Raw genomic sequence first — 18,783 nt, 5'->3', positions numbered from 1 at the left:
TGTACTCAAATACTGAATGATGGTAATAAGAGGGCTCTGTCTCACAGGGTGATAGTGGGGACTCAATGATATCATTCATTGAGGAGCTATTTGTAAAGTATGAGTCATTTTAAAACTGCAGTAGGTTATGGCTGACATAATTATAGGCAAAATAAATTTTATCCTACTGAGTAAAAGCGGATATTTTGATGACGATATCTTATAGGAGAAGCATCTCAATTTACAGACTTCTAGGGAGAGAATAATAATATCAGCAGGAGGAATCATTTGTTTTCAGGTCTTAAAATTGCCCAAATTATGGTAGTCTTCTGGTGACCCTATACTTTTCCCTGCAATGGAAAATTCTGTTGTCATCAGCAGCAGATGGATTTCCCATCTTGACATCTGATGAAGAAAATTATTCTGCCAGGAGTCAGACAGATGTGTAACAGTTGTACCAACATGTGACAAGTTGATTGTCATGGGAGATGTCTGTTCACCTGTATTTGTGAGGTTGAATTTGGAGAGCCTCAATATTATAAAGCTTGACGGCAGTTGTCTATGATTGTACTCATGGAATGTGGTCTAGTTTCATTTCAGAATGACCTGATTCATCCTTCACATATTTGATGAGGGGACCACACTACTGATGATCACATGGGCTTCTCCTGAGTATGGCATCTGAAGTCTGAATGCATCACCTGACCTTCTGTGGAGTGCTGAATGCAAAAATGACCACCATCCAACTTTAACCCATTCTTTTAATCAGTACCTCTGAAGTATCACAAAGCAGCTTTTGAGCCATGTTTTTTTTTTAATTAAAGATTTATTTATTCATGCATACAAGAACTGGGGTACAGGCCAGATGCGTGGGAGGGTGAGAGGATTCACCAGCGACAGAGCAGGGAGCAGAACAGGCAGATCTACTGAAATACACTGCTGAGGAGAGCAGCAGGTGAGTCAGGAGAGGTCTGCCGTGCCATGTGGGATTCTTTCTCACCTGCCGGCAGGGATCGAACCCGCCTGCAGAGGCTGCGGGCAGCTTCACAGTGCTATACTCAACCACCTGTGCCACCAGGGGAGGCCCAGCTTTTGAGCCATGTTTTAAGACTATGTAAAATGTCTGTCATATAAAAACTCCTTAAAATGAGCAGTGCCACTGGAAAATACGGTCATTGGTGAGGTACTGTTATATCTGTTATCCATTTTGTTCCTAAAGAATTAAATGTATAAAATAGCATTAATATGGTTTGTTCCATGAAGTGAGCCTGTTGAGAGTTGTATAAAGATTCATAAGCCTTAGGATAAGACCTGGCAGTCAATCCTTGGCAGAGGGTAAGAGGAAGATCATGCCATAGCCTCAAAACTAGACAAAGACTGGTAGTATCTCAGACTATAATATGGATAATGTTTTCTGGAAATTTAGCAGAGAAGCAAAATTGAAACCTCCTATGACTCTGGTTAGATTATATGCTGGAAATTTTATCCTTAAAAGCAGAGTATCTGGGACCTCCCTGGTGGCGCAGGCGGTTGAGTGCAGTGCTGTGATGCTGTCCGCAGCCTCTGCAGTGCTGGTTCTATCCCCGCCGGGCTCGGAGCAACCCACATGGTGAGCAGACCTCTCCTGTCTTGCTCACTGCTCCCCTCAGCAGTGTATTTCATCAGTCTGCCTATTCTTTTCCCCACTCTGTCTCTGGTGAATTCTCTCACCCTCCTGCGCATCTGGCCTGTACCCCGGTTTTTGTATAAATAAAAATAAATCTTAAAAAAAAAGCAGAGTATCTGGTAAATTGTTGTTTTGTTGACAATTTCATCGTTTAGAAGTTAGAGGAAGCAATGAGGAGAATTTCTGCTTGACTCAATTCTGACCAATAGAGAAGAACTGGCTAATGACATAAAAGTGATATTTTGGCAGAAATTGAAACTTGAAATTGATAATAACAAGAGAAGAGTTAGTAGCTAGAGACATAGTCTACAATTTATCAAAGCAAGAAAAATAAAATGCATAATCTAGTAGTGGATGATTTTGGGGTATGCACTTCAGCAAATTTCCACTTTTCTAGGAAGTTTGTCCATCAGTGACCCCATCAGTGACTATATCCATCATTGACCTGAGATCAAGTGATCAACCTGGACCACCATCTTTGCCCCCCATAATTTGGATCTAATCTTTTATCAGAGATAACCACTGACCCAAAGTTAGTTAACCCATGGAATGATGAATTAAGCTTTTAATTCATCCACTCTATAACTGAAAGGTCACAGAGAATCATAGGCAAATTCTATAACATAGAAATCAATCCCTGCTGAAGTTAGTGGGGAGCTAATACTTAGATTAATCCAGGAAAATTTATTTGTAATGAGAAGAATGGAACAGATGACAGATGACAGTGAGGTGCAGAAATGTGGATGAGAGAAAGAGGAAAGCTAGAATGCAAGGTTCTTACAAGAATGGAATCTTTGTATGTTTGTCTACTGATACAGATTTCAATAAATATGTATTGATTGGGAGGGAGGGGAAGAGACCCACTTTCAGATCTGTTACAGCTCTTTTGTTCCAACTTTCAATCCTATGAGACTCAGCCAGTCTTTGGATGCACATGCTGTCCATAATTGCCACATGAGATCTATTAATAATGACCTGTCTTTTGGGGTGTGTGTGTGTGTGTGTGTGTGTGTGTGTGTGTAATTGAACTGCTTAGAGTAGGTGTTTGTGCTTTGTAACCAAAGAATCTTTGATGTGTGCAGAGATTCTAAAAGGGGATACCCAGTTTAGGTTTTCACTTTAAGACTCTTTCCCAGAATCTCAGCTAATCAAATCATTCTGTCCTGTGTCTGATGCTTCAAGAAATCTTCCTCCAATATTGAATCATTTTTAATCTACTAGGCAAGACATCCTTAGCAATGAGTAGTCTAATCATTCCTTTAAATAACTTTTCCCCTATGTTTCTTCCCAATTGAGGTTTTGCTCCTCAGAAAGCTTTCCTATAAATACCATTCTCCCAAATCTTTAATTAGACATGGTGTTTTTACTGGACTTGTTTTTTAAGCCTTTCTTCATCTCACATGTGTCAATCCAGAAAACTAAATTTACCCACCTGTGACTTCAAAGTCTCAATGAATGACGTTGGAGACACCACAGTGAGGCAACTCAGCATCCTAGATTCCAGAGCACAAATGGAAACACCATTTCATATATCTCTGAAAAGTCCATATCTTCTGGAGTGTAGCAAGAGGAGAAGTGAATGTATTCACACTATTCTCTAATCTCTTTATCAAACTCTAAGTTTATGCTATTTGGTGATGTCAAGTTTGTGATATTTCTTTATTGTGCAAAATGTGAAAGTAACTTATCCTTTTCCTGTGATGTCTTCTTGCCATAGGCTTAAAACTTGTACTTACTCGGAAGTTGCAAACTGGGAAATGGTCTTAATTCCTGCATCTGTAAAATGGAAATATTGATCTAGCTGGTGAGCTCAAAGATTCCTTCATTTCTTATGATTTTATGCAATGTATTAAGATCAAGTAAGATTAAATAGCAAATGGAAAATGGTGGTATAACCTCAGTTGATATGGCCGACTGGGCCCATCATGATTGAACCAGAAGGATTTAATTTGTTTGGGAAGGAAACAGCCTGCTGATCAGAGCAGCTGAGTTTTTCTTCGTGGCAAAAAAGCTGAAAAATGACAAACTGAGATGTTTAAATCTGTTCTGACAGGTTCAGAGATTTTGAAGCTGAATCACATTACAGGTCTCTGTCAAGCTACTATGGAAAAACCAATGGGAAAAGAATCAGTCTATTTGTGGTGATCTGCAGGTTGCCCAATGAGAGCTTTGACCTCTTCAGAGTCAACGTGGCAAGAGTATGTAAAGGAACTTATGATTGATCCAGCTTCATGGTCCATGATAGACCATTAGATAGCACAACTACTACCTGAAAGGGATCTATCTGTCTCTTTATGGTAGATGCTGTTGCTATTGTATGGCCCACTGTGCTTTCAAAGTTCCTGTTTGCTCTGTATAGAAGGCAACATTAGAAGAGGTAGTATCAGATTGATCCTTCAGATGTCTGAATAGGAAAGACTCGAGTCTGTCTTTTCTATCCTTTTCCTTCTTCTCCTTCCTTCACTCTCTACCTTTCTTCCTCTTTACCTTCCTCCTTCCTCATATAACCTGTCTTCAGGTTATATGATAGGGGACTCCTTATACTCTTTTCAGAGAGAAATTCAACCCTTAAAAAAGTCATTTCAAGGGAGATAGTTGACAACCAGGGAATTAGAAGGTCAAGACTATTTACCAAATGGAAGTAAAAGGAAGTTGCATGTCATACCCAGCTTGTCCCAGGCCCTTAAGGCTAGGCAGTCTAGAACCTAAACAAAATGTTCTGGGTGTGTTTAGCAGGTTTTTCTTGGCAGTGATTCAGTGGAAGAAACTGCATGGATATTGGAAAATGCTGTAGGCAACTCCTACTTAGGATATAGTAGACATGACGTCCAAAGACTTTACACCATCTCCTCTTCAACCCAACTCATTTTAAAAACATGTATAATCTTTTAAAAACATGTATAATCTTTTAAAAACATGTATAATCTCTTACCAAGACCCAAAGACCCTGGGTACCATAGGAACCAACGCCAAGACAAGGGTGGTCAGCTTGAATCCAAACCCTAGGAGACAGTTGAGGACCTGAGCATTTATGACCAACATAATGAGCCACTGGATGGCACTGTGGGTCCATGCAAATATGTATGGGAGGGTATTTATCTTTCTTTTAAAAAGACTGTTTAGTCTTGACAGGTAATTTGGCACATTTTGAGTTGAAATGTGCCAAATGATTTGGCAAATATTTCACTACCTCTGAAAATAGGCACACCTGCTGTTCTGGTCTTCAGGGAATGAGAAGGGTAGGTTTCCCTTCATCCCTCTGTTGTTGCTAATTTCAGAAAATGAAACCAGATTTTGGTCAAGGATATATGGGTCAACCCCATATGTTAAATGTGGTACCATATTTTAAATGAATAGAAATAATTCACTATTTCTTATAAAACCAGTCTCTTTACTCTAAAGGAAACATCATTTCATCTCCCCAGTGTTGTCCATCCTGCCAGTAAGTGGTTTATCTGACTCATGGCCACATGGAATGGACTTTGGTTAAAGAGTTATATCCCTTACTGGCCCTCCAATCGAGAGAATCTAGGAAAATTTGTTTAGAAACTTTCCTGTTCTAAATAGTTGTCTGCCTATGTTTAATGTGTTTAATAGCAACAAAAAGCTGAATGGTGTGAGAATGTCTCATAAGGAACACATGACTGCCTCTTGGCTATCAAGAAACCTCACTCTGCAGAACATTATGGTGATGATCACAACTACTGGAGAACACTGATGACAGGTCAGGTTTTGCGACAACAAACTGCATGTTAGGTCAAGGTCCTGGGATGCTAGATTTAACTCTACATGCCATTTATTACTCAAGAGAGCAAATTGGGAAGCAAATGAGTAAAAGTGCTATTATTACTGGTGTAACTTTGAATTGATCTAATTTTCAAATTGGTAACACATTTGCAGTCATAATTACTGTTGCTAACATATCTAAAAGATGACCTGTGACCACCTCTATGCCCTGAACATATAGGCTTGGAAATAGGTGAGTTAGAAAGGAGAGATTCACAATTCTCCTTTTTGATATTGTCCTGTTATAACTTACTGATAATAAAGGGCACATCCATTGTGTCAAATCCAATCCTGGTTTGAAGTGCATCAGAGGAACATGGTATTATAGAAGGATTCTGACTTTGAATTATGAGGGTTGGCTTGTCATCCAGCTCTGCCAATTCCAGCTATGTGATATTAGGTGAATCATTAACTCTCTCACCCATTTTTCTTTTTTTAAAAAAATTATTTATTTATTTTTGCATAGAAATATAAATGGGGTGTAAGCCAGAGGTGCAGTCAGTGAGAGGTTTCACCAGAGACAGATGGGGAGCAGAACAAGCAGATCTACTGAAATATACTGCTGAGGGGAGCTGCAGGAGAAACAGGAGAGGTGTGCTGCACCATGTGGGTTGGCTGAGACTTAACCCATAGGCCACCAGGTAGTTCCCTCTCACCCATTTTTCTACCTGAGTATGAGGCAAGACATTTATTTATTTATTTATTTTTTATTTTTTTATCTTTTTCCTTTTTTTTTTTTTTAAATAATAAATTTTATTTTATATTCCCCATACAATTGCAAACGCCCCATTCTGACCCCAATCCTTCCCCTCCCGCCCCCCACCCCCAAAAAGTGTCTCTGGTTCATAGTTTTTTGTTGATTTTGATTTTCACTTTCTTATATTCATTTTCCTGGTCCCTTATTTAAGTTTTCTAGATTCCTGCTATGAGTGAGACCATCCGGTATTTTTCTTTTTCATTTTGGCTTATTTCGCTGAGCATGATCCCTTCCAGCGCCATCCATGTTGCTGCAAATTGCATGTGTTTATCTTTTTTGAATGCTGAGTAATATTCCATGGTATATATGTACCACATCTTCTTGATCCAGTCATCTACTTTTGGGCATTTGGGTTGTTTCCAAAGCTTAGCTATTGTAAACAGTGCTGCTATAAACATAGGGGTGCAGGTGCTCTTTGGAATTGATGTTTCTGTGTCCTTTGGGTAAATACCTAGGAGTGGAATTGCTGGATCATATGGAAGCTCTATGTTTAGTAGGTCCAGAAATCTCCACACAGCTCTCCACAGTGGTTGGACCAGTTTGCACTCCCACCAACAGTGCAGAAGAGTTCCTTTTTCTCCACACCCTCGCCAACATTTGTTGTTGCTAGTTTTTTTAATATGTGCCATTCTCACTGGTGTGAGATGGTATCTCATGGTAGTTTTGATTTGCATTTCCCTGATTACAAGTGATGTTGAACATTTTTTCATATGTCTGTTGGCCATTTGCATTTCCTCTTCAGAGAAGTTTCTTTTTAGCTCTTCTGCCCATTTTTTGACTGGATTATTTTCTTTGTTGTTGCTAAGTCTCATCAGCTCTTTGCAGATTTTTGTGATCAGTCCTTTATCATTAGTGCTGGGTGCAAAAATGTTCTCCCAGTTGGTGGGGTTTCTCTTTGTTTTTGTTATTGTCTCTTTTGCTGTGCAGAAGCTCTTTAATTTGATGTAGTCCCAGCTGTTTATCTTTGCCTTCACTATCACTGCTTTGGGTGATGTGTCTGTAAAGATGTCTTTGATGTGCAAATCCCGTAGTGTTTCGCCTATATTTCCTTCTATGTATTTTATGGTTTCAGGTCTTATGTCTAGTTCTTTAATCCATTTTGAGTTGATTTTTGTGTATGGTGTGAGGTAGTGGTCAAGCTTCATTCTTTTGCATGTAGCGACCCAGTTTTCCCAGCACCATTTATTGAACAAACTTTCTTTGCTCCAATGCATAGTCTTTGCTCCTTTGTCAAAGATTAGTTGACCATAAATCTGTGGGTTTATTTCTGGATTTTCTATTCGATTCCATTGGTCTGTATGTCTGTTCTTGTTCCAATACCATGCAGTTTTGATGATTATGGCTTTGTAGTATAGTTTGAAGTCTGGGAGTGTGATGCCTCCATTTCCTTCTTTTTTTTTCAGTAGAGCTTTGGCTATTCGGGGTTTTTGGTGATTCCATATGAATTTCATCAATAATTGTTCTATTTCTTTGAAGAATGCCATTGAGATTTTGATTGGAATAGCATTGAATCTGTATATTGCTTTTGGTAGGATGGCCATTTTAATAATGTTTATTCTTCCAATCCATGAGCAGGGGATGTCTTTCCATTTCTTTGTGTCTTCTTCTATTTCTTTTAACAGTGTTTTATAGTTTTCTTTGTATAGGTCCTTTACCTCTTTTGTTAGATTTATTCCCAAATATTTGATTTTTTTTGTTTCGATAATAAAAGGGATGGTTTTTTTGATTTCTTCTTCTTCAGATTTATTGTTTGTGTATAGGAAAGCTACTGACTTTTGCGTGTTGATTTTGTATCCTGCCACTTTACTGAATTGATTGATGAGTTGAATTAGTTTTTCTGTGGAGATTTTGGGGTTCTCTATGTATATTATCATATCATCTGCAAATAGTGATAGTTTGACTTCTTCTTTTCCTATGTGGATTCCTTGGATGTCTTTCTCTTGTCTTATTGCTCTGGCTAGGACTTCCAGTATTATATTGAAAAGCAGTGGTGAGAGAGGACATCCTTGTCTTGTTCCAGATCTTAATGGAATTGCTTTCAGCTTTTCACCATTGAGAATGATACTGGCTGTTGGCTTGTCATAGATGGCCTTTATGATGTTGAGGTATGTTCCTTGTATCCCAAGAATTTCAATGGCTTTTATCATGAATGGGTGTTGCACTTTGTCGAAAGCTTTCTCAGCATCTATTGATATTATCATATGGTTTTTATATTTCTTTTTGTTGATGTGTTAGATAACGTTGATTGATTTTCGGATGTTAAACCATCCTTGTGCCCCTGGAATGAATCCAACTTGGTTGTGGTGAATTATCTTATGGATACATTGTTGGATTCTGATAGCTAAAATTTTATTGAGGATTTTTGCATCAGTGTTCATTAGGGAGATTGGCCTGTAGTTTTCCTTTTTTGTGTTGTCCTTATTCGGTTTTGGTATTAGTGTAATGTTGGCTTCATAGAACGTGTTTGGTATTGTCCCTTCCTTCTCAATTTTTTGGAAGAGTTTGTGAAGGATAGGCACTAATTCGTCTCTGAATGTTTGGTAGAATTCATTTGTAAATCCATCAGGTCCTGGGCTTTTGTTTTTGGGGAGGTTTTTGATTTCCATTTCAATTTCGCTGCTTGTAATTGGTCTGTTTAGGTGTTCTATTTCTTCTTTATCTAGCTTTGGGTGATTGTAGAGTTGTAGGAATTTGTCCATCTCCTCTAGATTGTTGAACTTGTTTCCATATAACTGTTCATAGTAGTTACTGATTATTCTTTTGATTTCTGCTGTGTCTGTTGTGATTTCTCCTCTTTCATTTATGATCCTGTGTATTTGTGCTTTCTCCCTTTTTTCCTTTGTGAGCCTGGCTAGGGGTTTGTCTATTTTATTTATTTTTTCAAAGAACCAGCTCTTGGTTTCATTGATCTTTTGGATTGTTTTTTTAGTTTCAATTTCATTTATTTCTGCTTTGGTTTTTATTATTTCTTTTCTTCTACTGGTTTGGGGTTTTTTTGTTGTTCTTTTTCTAGATCTTTGAGCTTCGAGATTAGGTTGTTTCTTTGAGTTCTTTCTTGTTTTTTGATGTGAGCTTCTATTGCTATATATTTTCCTCTTATTACTGCTTTTGCTGCATCCCATACATTTAGGATATTGGTGTCCTCCTTGTCATTCAATTCAAAGAATTTTTTAATTTCTTCTTTGATCTCCTCGTTAGTCCAGTGGTCTTCCAGTAGTGTGGCTTTTAATCTCCATGAGGTAGGATAGTTCCTTGTCTTCTTTTTATGATTTATTTCTAGTTTGATGCCTTCGTGGTCAGAAAAGATGGTTGGTATGATTTCAATCTTGGTGTATCTGTTGATGTTTGTCTTGTGCCCCAGTATGTGATCGATCCTGGAGAATGATCCGTGTGCGCTTGAGAAAAATGTGTACTCCGTTTTTTTTGGGTTTAGTGTTCTATAGATGTCTGTTAAGCCCAAATGCTCTAGGTCCTTATTTAGAGCTTTAGTTTCTTTACTTATTTTTTGTCTTGTTGATCTATCCATTGTTGATAGTGGTGTGTTGAAGTCTCCCACGACGTATGTGTTTTCTCTGATGTCTGTTTTCAGAGAGGACAACAGTTGTCTGATATATTTTGGTGCTCTTTCGTTTGGTGAGTATATGTTAATGAGTGTTATTTCTTCTTGAAGTATTGTCCCCTTAATCATAATGTAGTGACCATTGGGGTCTCTTTTTATTTTTTTGAGTTTGAAGTCTGTTTTATCTGATATAAGTATAGCTGTTCCTGCTTTCTTTTTTGGCCCATTTGCTTGTAGGATTGTTTTCCATCCTTTGACTTTGAGCCTATTTTTATCTTTTGTAGCTAAATGTGTTTCCTGGAGACAGCAAAAGGTTGGGTTTTGTTTCTTAATCCAGGCTGCAACTCTGTGTCTTTTTATTGAAGAGTTTAGTCCATTTACATTTAGAGTTAATATTGATATGTTAGCATCTGTATTGATGCAAGAAATTTAAATGAGCTCCTACGGCTACAAAATATTGGAACCTTATTTAATTTAGATAGCCTCAACAAATCTAATATCATCTCAGTATATGTTAGAGTCATGTGTAGCAGTAGTGAAATAGGTGAGTAGTTTAAATAAAATTTACACTGCTTACAATTTCCTTGAACACAATAAAGACCAGTGTAATGCTGAAATAAATTCTTGTGGTAATAAGATAGTTTATAGAAAATAATGCATATCTGTTTAATGATGTATATTGTTTTTTTGTGCTTAGTTAAGAGTGTCAGTCAAAATAGCTCGTAAACTGTTTTGATCTGTAGATTCCTGTCTGTTACCCATTCTCCTGTATCATAGTGCTACAGTTGTTTCCAGTTCTAGCCAGATGATGACCCTTATGGAGGTTATGGGTCATCTTGACAAGAGATGTTTCTGTGGACTGATGGGGCCCAGCTAGAGTAGGTTGAAGGAGAATGGGAGACAAGAAGGGAGTGGCAGCAAATACACTCATATAAGGAGTTTGTTAGAAGAAAGAGCAAAGACAAAGATTGTATCTGGCACATGGAGTGTAGGGAAGGATTCTTTTTTGAGATTAGAGGGTAGACACTCTAAGATTCATCACAGTCAGGAGGAACTCGTGGATGCACTTATTCACAAATATATTCAGAGTACTAACCCAAAGATTGAGATCTGCTTGTAGATCTTGAACTCTTTGTTAATAGAGATCAAATGCTGTCTACTGGTGTCCCACACCTTGAAGTAAGTTGTCCACAGTTTTCAGAAAGCCGATGGAGAAGGGCTAAGGAGCCCACCTTTTTCCTGCTAAGTTGGCAGAGCTATATCGAAAAGATCATTTCAGATTGGGAGACAGTGTCGCCCAATCTTCTCATTAAACTTATTGAGGAATCTGAGGCTCAGATAAATTAGCTCTTGAGATTTGCTCTCGGAGTAGTGTTAGGTAAGGATTAAAAAAATGGCTTTGAGACCAGAAATCCTAGGTTTGAGTCCTAACTCTGCCACCATTTATTGGTTATGTGCATGACCTTGAGCAAGTTATCCTCAGTTTGCTCATCAGTAGATGAGGGTATTTCACAAATAAGCATCCTAAGGGAACCTTTTCTTATATGCTTGTTGTGAAAGTAATCTGAGATAAGACAAATAACATGTTTAGTATAATACCGAGCTTGTGGTCACAGTAAGCATTGAAATTATTCTAGCAATTATAAGAGCATTTGCATGCCTGGAAATGATACAATATAGTTGTGCATGCATACAAAAGTTTTAAAAAATGTTATGGGGATTTCTACAAAAAGAATGTAATAAACACTAAAGAAGACACACAGTCCACATTGTTTAGTCTAAGCCTTGCCAAAGTACATGCCCAACTCTAGTCACCCTATTCAAAGATTATTACTCATGATTGACTCAAGTCTGGGTTCCCTTTAAAGTGCCTGTTGAGCTTGCTGATGTGGAATCAGTAGTGGCCTAACTACTGTCTGAATCTTGTTTACCTTCCCCCCCCCCCCATCCTTTCCTTTTTTTCCACCCTGGCTTTCCCTTTTGAAGCCAGTAGTGGATTTAAGTAAAGCTGGATGTGGCGAAGGGCTGCGGGGGGCGGAGGGAAGTGAAGGCCAGCCCTCTTCAACAGCAGAGTTGGCTCAATAGGAATAAAATGAGAACGTTGTGAGCTCAAGACTGAAAACAGGAAGGATGGGGCAGTAAAGAAAACCAGCTCCCCAACCCACTGTACTCCTTCACCCCCATCCCTGAATGAGGACTGTAAAGATCTGTTGCCCTCTTGCAGGCCTGCTGAGCACAATCCCTGGGTGTCAGCATCATGGGGTGGGCACACCTTTGTCACCCCTTAGCCAGGCACTGTGAGGTTATCAGGCTTCTGTTCATAATTGTCAAAGTAGCTTAAAATGTTTGTTCTCTCTCAGAGACTATTTTTTTTTTTTGATTGCTACCCCCCACTTTGCTTAACCTCAGTTCCTATGTTGATTTTCTTTTTGTTGGCGATGAGTGATACAGGCCTGAATGAAAACCACCAAAATAGTGCACGTTAATTGGAATCTGAAAGGGTCAAGTCACTTGCAGTCCAGCTTGATAAACCCCCACGGGGTTTGGAAATGAGTCTGATGGGAACCAAAAATAATTTGGTTTTGTTGCTCCAGGGATTCATTTACCAACTTTTCTGTAGTTACGCCTGGACTATAACTAAATGCTTAGTTTTAAATAAGCAATATGTTTATGCCTCAACTTTACATAATGCTGTTGTAAGGGTGGTTACATGAAGAAATGCAAAAGAAAAATTTTACCATTTTTCTAGCTATGGATGTAAGCTATTATGTAGTGGGGAAAAGTAAAGGTTTTTTTTTTTTAATCTGCTGGAGTTGACGCCAATATTTATGTTTTTCTTTTTCTTATTTAAATATATCAATGTGTTGTAGTATCTCTTACCCTTGCTCTAAGGCATGGGTCTATTTTTTTTTTTTACCCTTTCTGAAATTTATTTTTTTGAAAAAAGCTGTTGTTTCCCATTAAAGAGAAAGTCTTCTAAGCTTCAAGCAGTAAAAAATTTGACAAAGAACTTATTGGAGGCTTTGGAAACACAAATAGGAACAACCAGCCTGGGCTGCCGGGTAATGGGAAATGGAACTGTTAACCTTTAGTCTATCAGCTGGATTTTGGCTCTGGATACAATGACACAAAGTCATTACCCCCTGAAGGTCCGTGGTCTTTGGGGAAATGAGTGTATAGTGGTTTCAGCTCCCTCCCTAACAGCCCAGAGTCTCCATCAGACTGGCTGCCATTACAATTAGACTTAATTGTCACTAGTGCTGCCGAGAACAGGGATTGAATGAGATGGGAGAGTGAGCTACTTCACCTGCACAGCTAAGGTGGCCCCTGAGCACCTTTGGACTGTTCTTCTTCTAGGCTGTTGCAAACTTGTTTTAGAAATTTAAAGAAAACTCATGGAAGGCATGAAATGTCTATTCATATGTACAGTCACAAAGTCTTGCTTTTCACACAGAATAATATTTTATTAGCAGGTATCATTTCAAATTAAGTGTGATTAAAGACCCATCTGTGTTCAGTCCACAAAAGAGGGAAAGGTAAATCAGTTACTCCACTCCGGTGAGAATCAAGTATCTTCTTTGAAGGGTACCGTTGAGTTCCTTCAGTGGTAGATTTATTTAAAAAATTGCTTACCCAGGGCAATAGAAACACAATGCTTTCCTTTTGGAAGAGCCTCCATTGGGAGTTTTTCAAATTGACTGCAATTGGACATTTTAGAGGCATGATTTGTTTAATTCCTTGTTTATTGTAGGTTGTATTTAAGCCTTAAATAGCAACAAGGTGTAGTTTTAGAACAAAAGGGGCAACTAAATATAAACAGTATATAGAAATAACCCAGCCTCTTTCTTCACATATTTATAAAGGATGTTTCCTTCTCTTTAACCTTATCCTAAATACCACAAGGGATCTTGGATAACCTCTCTTCCGATTGACGTTTCTAAATTGGTGACATGCAATTACCTTCTCCATATTCACACTGCTGAATAAGCTGAATTTTTAAATTATACACTTGTAGCTGGTTGAAATCTTCCTTAAGTATAAAATGGATGTTAAGTGTCTTGAGAGTTGATTTTAAGGCATTTAATTCTTTGCTCTCCTGACAGGCAAAACTAGTCTTACTGGAAAACTCTTAAGAAAGATTACTGCTATGCTTACCATTTTTTGATCTTTGGAACTATTCCCTGATTGCATCTCAAGTTCTTATCCCAGGATGTCTGAGTGAACTCCAGCTGATGGGAAATTCTAGCCATGTCCGATATCCAGATCCAGGACTTAAATTTTGGAAGTTGCCAGTATTAGGGCTGGGGTGGATGGAATTCTATGATGTGGTAGCATGCTTGGTGATCTCATTAATTCTTCGGTTATTTGTAAGATATAATTGGGCAAATTCCCATATGTTCTAATAGAAGGGCTTGAAAATAGCAGAATTAGTCATTGGTGGTTTTTTTTTTTTAATTGCCCAGTTGTGAATAGTGAAATCATTACTTGGAGAACTGTCTAGAAGTGACATGAGCTCCCACATCTTAACCCTCAACACATCAGCCAGAGTGGAACTGGCTGGCAATTAAGGAAGAGGTAGTGATGTCACTGAGAGCAGCCATCTGATCCTGAGATGCACAGACAGAGCCGCAGAAGGGAGTGAGTCAGGGTCTTGGAAGGCAAAGCTGGATTGGAAGTTATAAATATATGACAAATAGAAAAGCCATAAGCCAGAGATTTGGGCAAGTTCATCCATGAGAAATATAGAAATAAAGAAGATCAGAGAAGTTGATCATAAAGCCCTGGGGCTCAGAAACATTTTAGGGGAGAACAAAAGGAGATGAAGGAAACTGAGAAGGAGCAGCTATATACAGACAAAGAATTAAGAAAGTGGGATGTGCCTGAAGCAAAAGAAAGTTACACACAGGAGGACGTAGTCCCAGTATCAGTGCTGCAGAGAAATGAGATCAGGAAGGGAACATGTTCATTTGCTATGCCAGCTGAGGCCACTGGTGACATGAGGGCCGAGAAAGTGGTAGAAGCTGCACTACAAAGTGTTAAAACTTACTAGGAGTGTTACAGAGGCATCTCCGTAAAAGGGAAGGGGGCAATGCAGCCCATTCTCTCTGCTAAACTCCCTGCCCTCACCTACATGCAGCCCCCATTCTCCCTGTTCCCACCTACATGCAGCCCCCACCTACATGCGGCCTTGGACTAGTTACTGGGAACTCTGGGTGGAGCCCCGCTGCCAGGTGAAGCTTTATAACGAGGAAGGCAGGTGGGCTAGAAAAGAGCAGTCTCCTGCTTCTGCAGCCTGGTACCGAGAAGGCGACATGGAAGATGTGTGTTGGAGAGACATGTAGAGACACTTGAAGAAAATGTGTGTGTGAGAGATGGTGGGAAGGCTGACAGTTGCACTCCTTATCTTGATTTGTGATTTTGTTTCTCTTCCTTTTGTCCCAGACTTGCCTAGCCCTTTCACCTTCTTCTTGATGTATCCCCTCCAAAGAAGGTATCTTAGATTTGTAGCAAGCTTTCAGGCCTCAGTGGCCCTGCTTCAAGTCAACTCTGTTCCATTGGGTATTTGCCCACAAGCAGATGGGTAATTTTGGGTGTTTTACTGGGAAATTTTTATTAGGAATATTTGATCTTTTACTCTCTATGCACACTAATTCTATTAAAGGGCTTTCACACTAAGAGTCTCCTTTCTTTGCCTTTTTGCAGAGGATGGCAGAACCCCATGTTTTTTAGAGCATAGACCCCATTTGTTTGGTGTCCCGGGGTGTCCCTTGTTTGCACACTAACAGGAGAAGTTTGGCTATGAAAGGAAATAAAAAAAAAGAGTGGTAAATTGATTTGCACTTAAAATTAAAATTGCTTAGCCATTTGTTAATTCTTACACTAATTTTAGGAATTGAGAGGCCTGAGACAGTGCTTATGCTATCGTCCACCCTGTGTAACAGAAGGGGGATATACAGGAGGGAGAGTCAAGCAGTGGTAATTTCTAGAGGTGGTAGAGTAGTTGACTCTGTGACCAAAGAGACTGAAGCACCCCAAGAAACAGCTCAGCCATTTGCTGGTTGGTGGCAGGGAAGAGAAGATAGAGATTTGGACACATAAGCCATCCATGAAAGAGAATGGAAGGGGAAGAGTCCTAAGATGATTTTTTTTATTTTCTGCAAAAGGAAGTTACGGTTTTCTGAAGAGATCAGGGAGAAAGCAGAGAGGAAGGTGGTTTATAATGAAAGTCAGAATCTGCAATAGTCACTGAGGGGATTGGGAGCAGGAACCAGCTTGAGAGGCGGAGGTGAGGATTTCCGCTTAAATAGTGTGTCTGTGGGTTAATCAGCTAATTTGATTGAGACTCTGAAGGCAAGTAACTTAACTTTGTTTCTCAGACATAGAATACACCCCCCACCTAAGTCGCAAATAGGAGTTGTTGAACAAAGGAAGGAAACAGATAAGAGGCTGTAAAAGAGTTTAGAGCTTTTGGGTGGGGGAGGAACAACAGGTAAAGGATGGAAAATCACCCTAAGATGTTATTTTTCATCCTGATGTATTCAGCATCTTTTCCTAGCAAGTCAGTAGTTTTATCTAGTATTTGAAGCACAGTTTATTGTCATCATTATACTTAGACTTATGTCCCTTAATTTAGCAAAACAAAATGATCACATTATCCCAAACTGTATAGTTTTCCATTATTTTGAGTCCCTGCCCCATCCCACATTAAAAAACATCACTCTTAACGGTTTGATTTTGATGACCAAGTGAACTTGATTATGACATGACTCTTCAAAATGGCTCAGCCATTTTGGTAATTATAGTGCTGAGAGGTTATTTTTGGCTTAATTTTATCTTTGTTAAAACTGTGTGTTCTCAATTGTTAAGATTTATTTAAATGTAATTGTGATGAAGGAATTTCTATTTATTTCACTTAGGAAAAAGGAGTAGCTTAAGATGAAAACTTCCTTTTCTTTCTGAAGATCTTTGTCATGAACCTGGTATTACCTCACTTATATTTTTAATTATTTTTTTATAGGTGCTCTTTAAAATTTCTGAGAGGTTAAATATATTTAAAAGCAAAAGCAAAAAAAAAAAAAGATGACTAAAACAACTTTCATACTTTCTCTTTATTCAATCTTTGCACTAGAAACATATTCAAACCAATGCTGGGTGAAGTTTTCTAACTGTTTAAGTTCTTATTCTCAAGATAAAGTAGGGAGAGTGGCATTGAACTAATCCATTCTTGAAAACATCTTAACATTATATGCAGAACAAAGTGGTACAAAATGTATTCAGACTCACGGATTTCTCTAGATTGTAACCAGAATAGAAAATGGCAAGAATGTATTAATGCTTAAGATAAAATTATAATGAGAACAGAAAATGGTGCGAGATGAATTAATGTAGTGGCAGGCTTCTGTCCGCAGAGCAGCATGCTCTCTAAATACCACACTGCAGCACTTTGTAGTCAGCCTCTTTCTTGTAATCTATATTTTAAAGATGGTCTAAAGATAAAGCCAGACCATATTCTCATCTCTGAGCATTGCCACAGTGCTCTGGACACTGAATGGCCCCAGGGAAGCAGCAAATGGACTTACCTTGCAGGAACAAAGGAGATTTAACTTAGATAGCAGGAAGATTTTTATTACTGCAAACATATACTGACATGCTTCCTTCAACAGCAGATCATCTTTCAGTCTGGCACGATAAGGAAAACCTAGTTGAAGCAGTGGTGGTTATAAAAGAAGAATTTGCCCTTTGTGGGAAAAAAAAAAAGAACTTTGCATTTTACAAGGTATAAAGAAGCACTTGGTGTTTTCTGTCATTGCTGCTTGGGGTACAGGTCTTAAACGGGAATTGGCCACCTTTTGTCTGGGGTGTCAAATGGTGTCCATAGTTCTCTATAAATCTAGATTGTCTTTTAGCCATATTATGAATATACTTATTAATAGAATCAGAGTGAATAGGGGAGACAGTAAATGCAGATGAATATTAGAGTAATGTACTTGCAGTGTCATTCAGATGCATATTTTTAGAAGCTTTGTGCTGCTCAATGAAGGCGAATGTGTCCCAGTGATAAGCAACTGAGACTCACAGCTTCAAACACTTCAAAGGTGACAGTGACTCCAAAAGCTACAGAGAAAAACCTCTAGTGGCTATACTAGAACTTTGAAATGTTTAAGAATGCTTGTTCCACATACCTTTGCATCTCCCCAAACCTGAACTGATTGCAAATTTTTAATCAGAAAATCTGGTATTTGAATCAGAACAGTTTTGCCAGTTTGATTGTCAGCAGTGTTTCTTTGATTTGAATTTTCATGATGCAGGAAATTTGAGCCCTAATTTTTCTCTTCCTGGTTTAATATTTCTGCACGGTACATGATTTATTATCTAAACTATGAATTTAAAGTTTTTAATTAGCAGTACTCTCTTTTCATGGCTACTTGTGATTTCAGAAGAAATCACTAAGAAATTACTATGATAATGAGCAAGAGTGAATTGTGAATCACCAGAATGTGCTGCCCTTAACTAATATTAGGACCCTGGTTCAAGCACTTTTTATTTTCTCTTCATATATTATATACCAAGATAGTTCTGGGCCATAACCTGGTGCCTTGGGACCACACCCTTTCCTGGGACAAATTCTTGTCCTACTCTCACCTTTTTATCAGTCTTGCCGCCATGTCGTCAGACATCCTCATTTAGAATTACCTTGGGGCCTCCCTAGTGGTGCAGGGGTTAAAGACAGCTCTGTCAAGGCAGCCACTGCAGCACGTTGGATCCCAGGCCTTGGATCCCAGGCCGGCCAGGGAGCAACCCACATGGCTCAGCAGACCTCTCCTGCCTCGCCCTCTGCTCTCCTCAGCAGTGTATTTCAGTAGAACTGCCTGTTCTGCTCCCCACTCTCTGTGGTGAATCCTCTCACCCCCTGCACCTCTGGCTTACACCCCAGTTCTTGTATGCATTAAAAAAAAAATCTTAGAAATACCATGGAAATAAAGCTGTTTATTTCTTCTCAGTCCTCTGACTATCTCTAAAGATTCAACATTTGGT

At 38.8% G+C, this 18,783-nt stretch overlaps 1 long non-coding RNA gene across 8 annotated transcripts in view; it reads left to right on the top strand.

Annotated features, from left to right (window-relative positions):
- The window catches only part of LOC119261146 (uncharacterized), an 87,861-nt gene that overhangs the window by 3,281 nt on the left and 65,797 nt on the right, over nt 1-18,783 (top strand). For 7 of the 8 annotated variants that reach the window (XR_008549205.1, XR_008549204.1, XR_008549203.1 and 4 more), the window contains exons 2-4: nt 3,363-3,449; nt 3,699-3,843; nt 5,243-5,369. This is a non-coding gene — a long non-coding RNA (uncharacterized LOC119261146). The remainder of the gene's footprint in view (nt 1-3,362; nt 3,450-3,698; nt 3,844-5,242; nt 5,370-18,783) is intronic. The other variant, XR_008549201.1, reaches the window with a different exon arrangement.

Source organism: Talpa occidentalis, unplaced genomic scaffold (assembly GCF_014898055.3).
Source record: "Talpa occidentalis isolate TD23 unplaced genomic scaffold, MPIMG_talOcc4v2.1 talOcc4.6, whole genome shotgun sequence".
NCBI lineage: Eukaryota > Metazoa > Chordata > Mammalia > Eulipotyphla > Talpidae > Talpa > Talpa occidentalis.
Note: the sequence above shows the minus strand (reverse complement) of the source record. Positions and strands in the feature narration are given on the sequence as shown.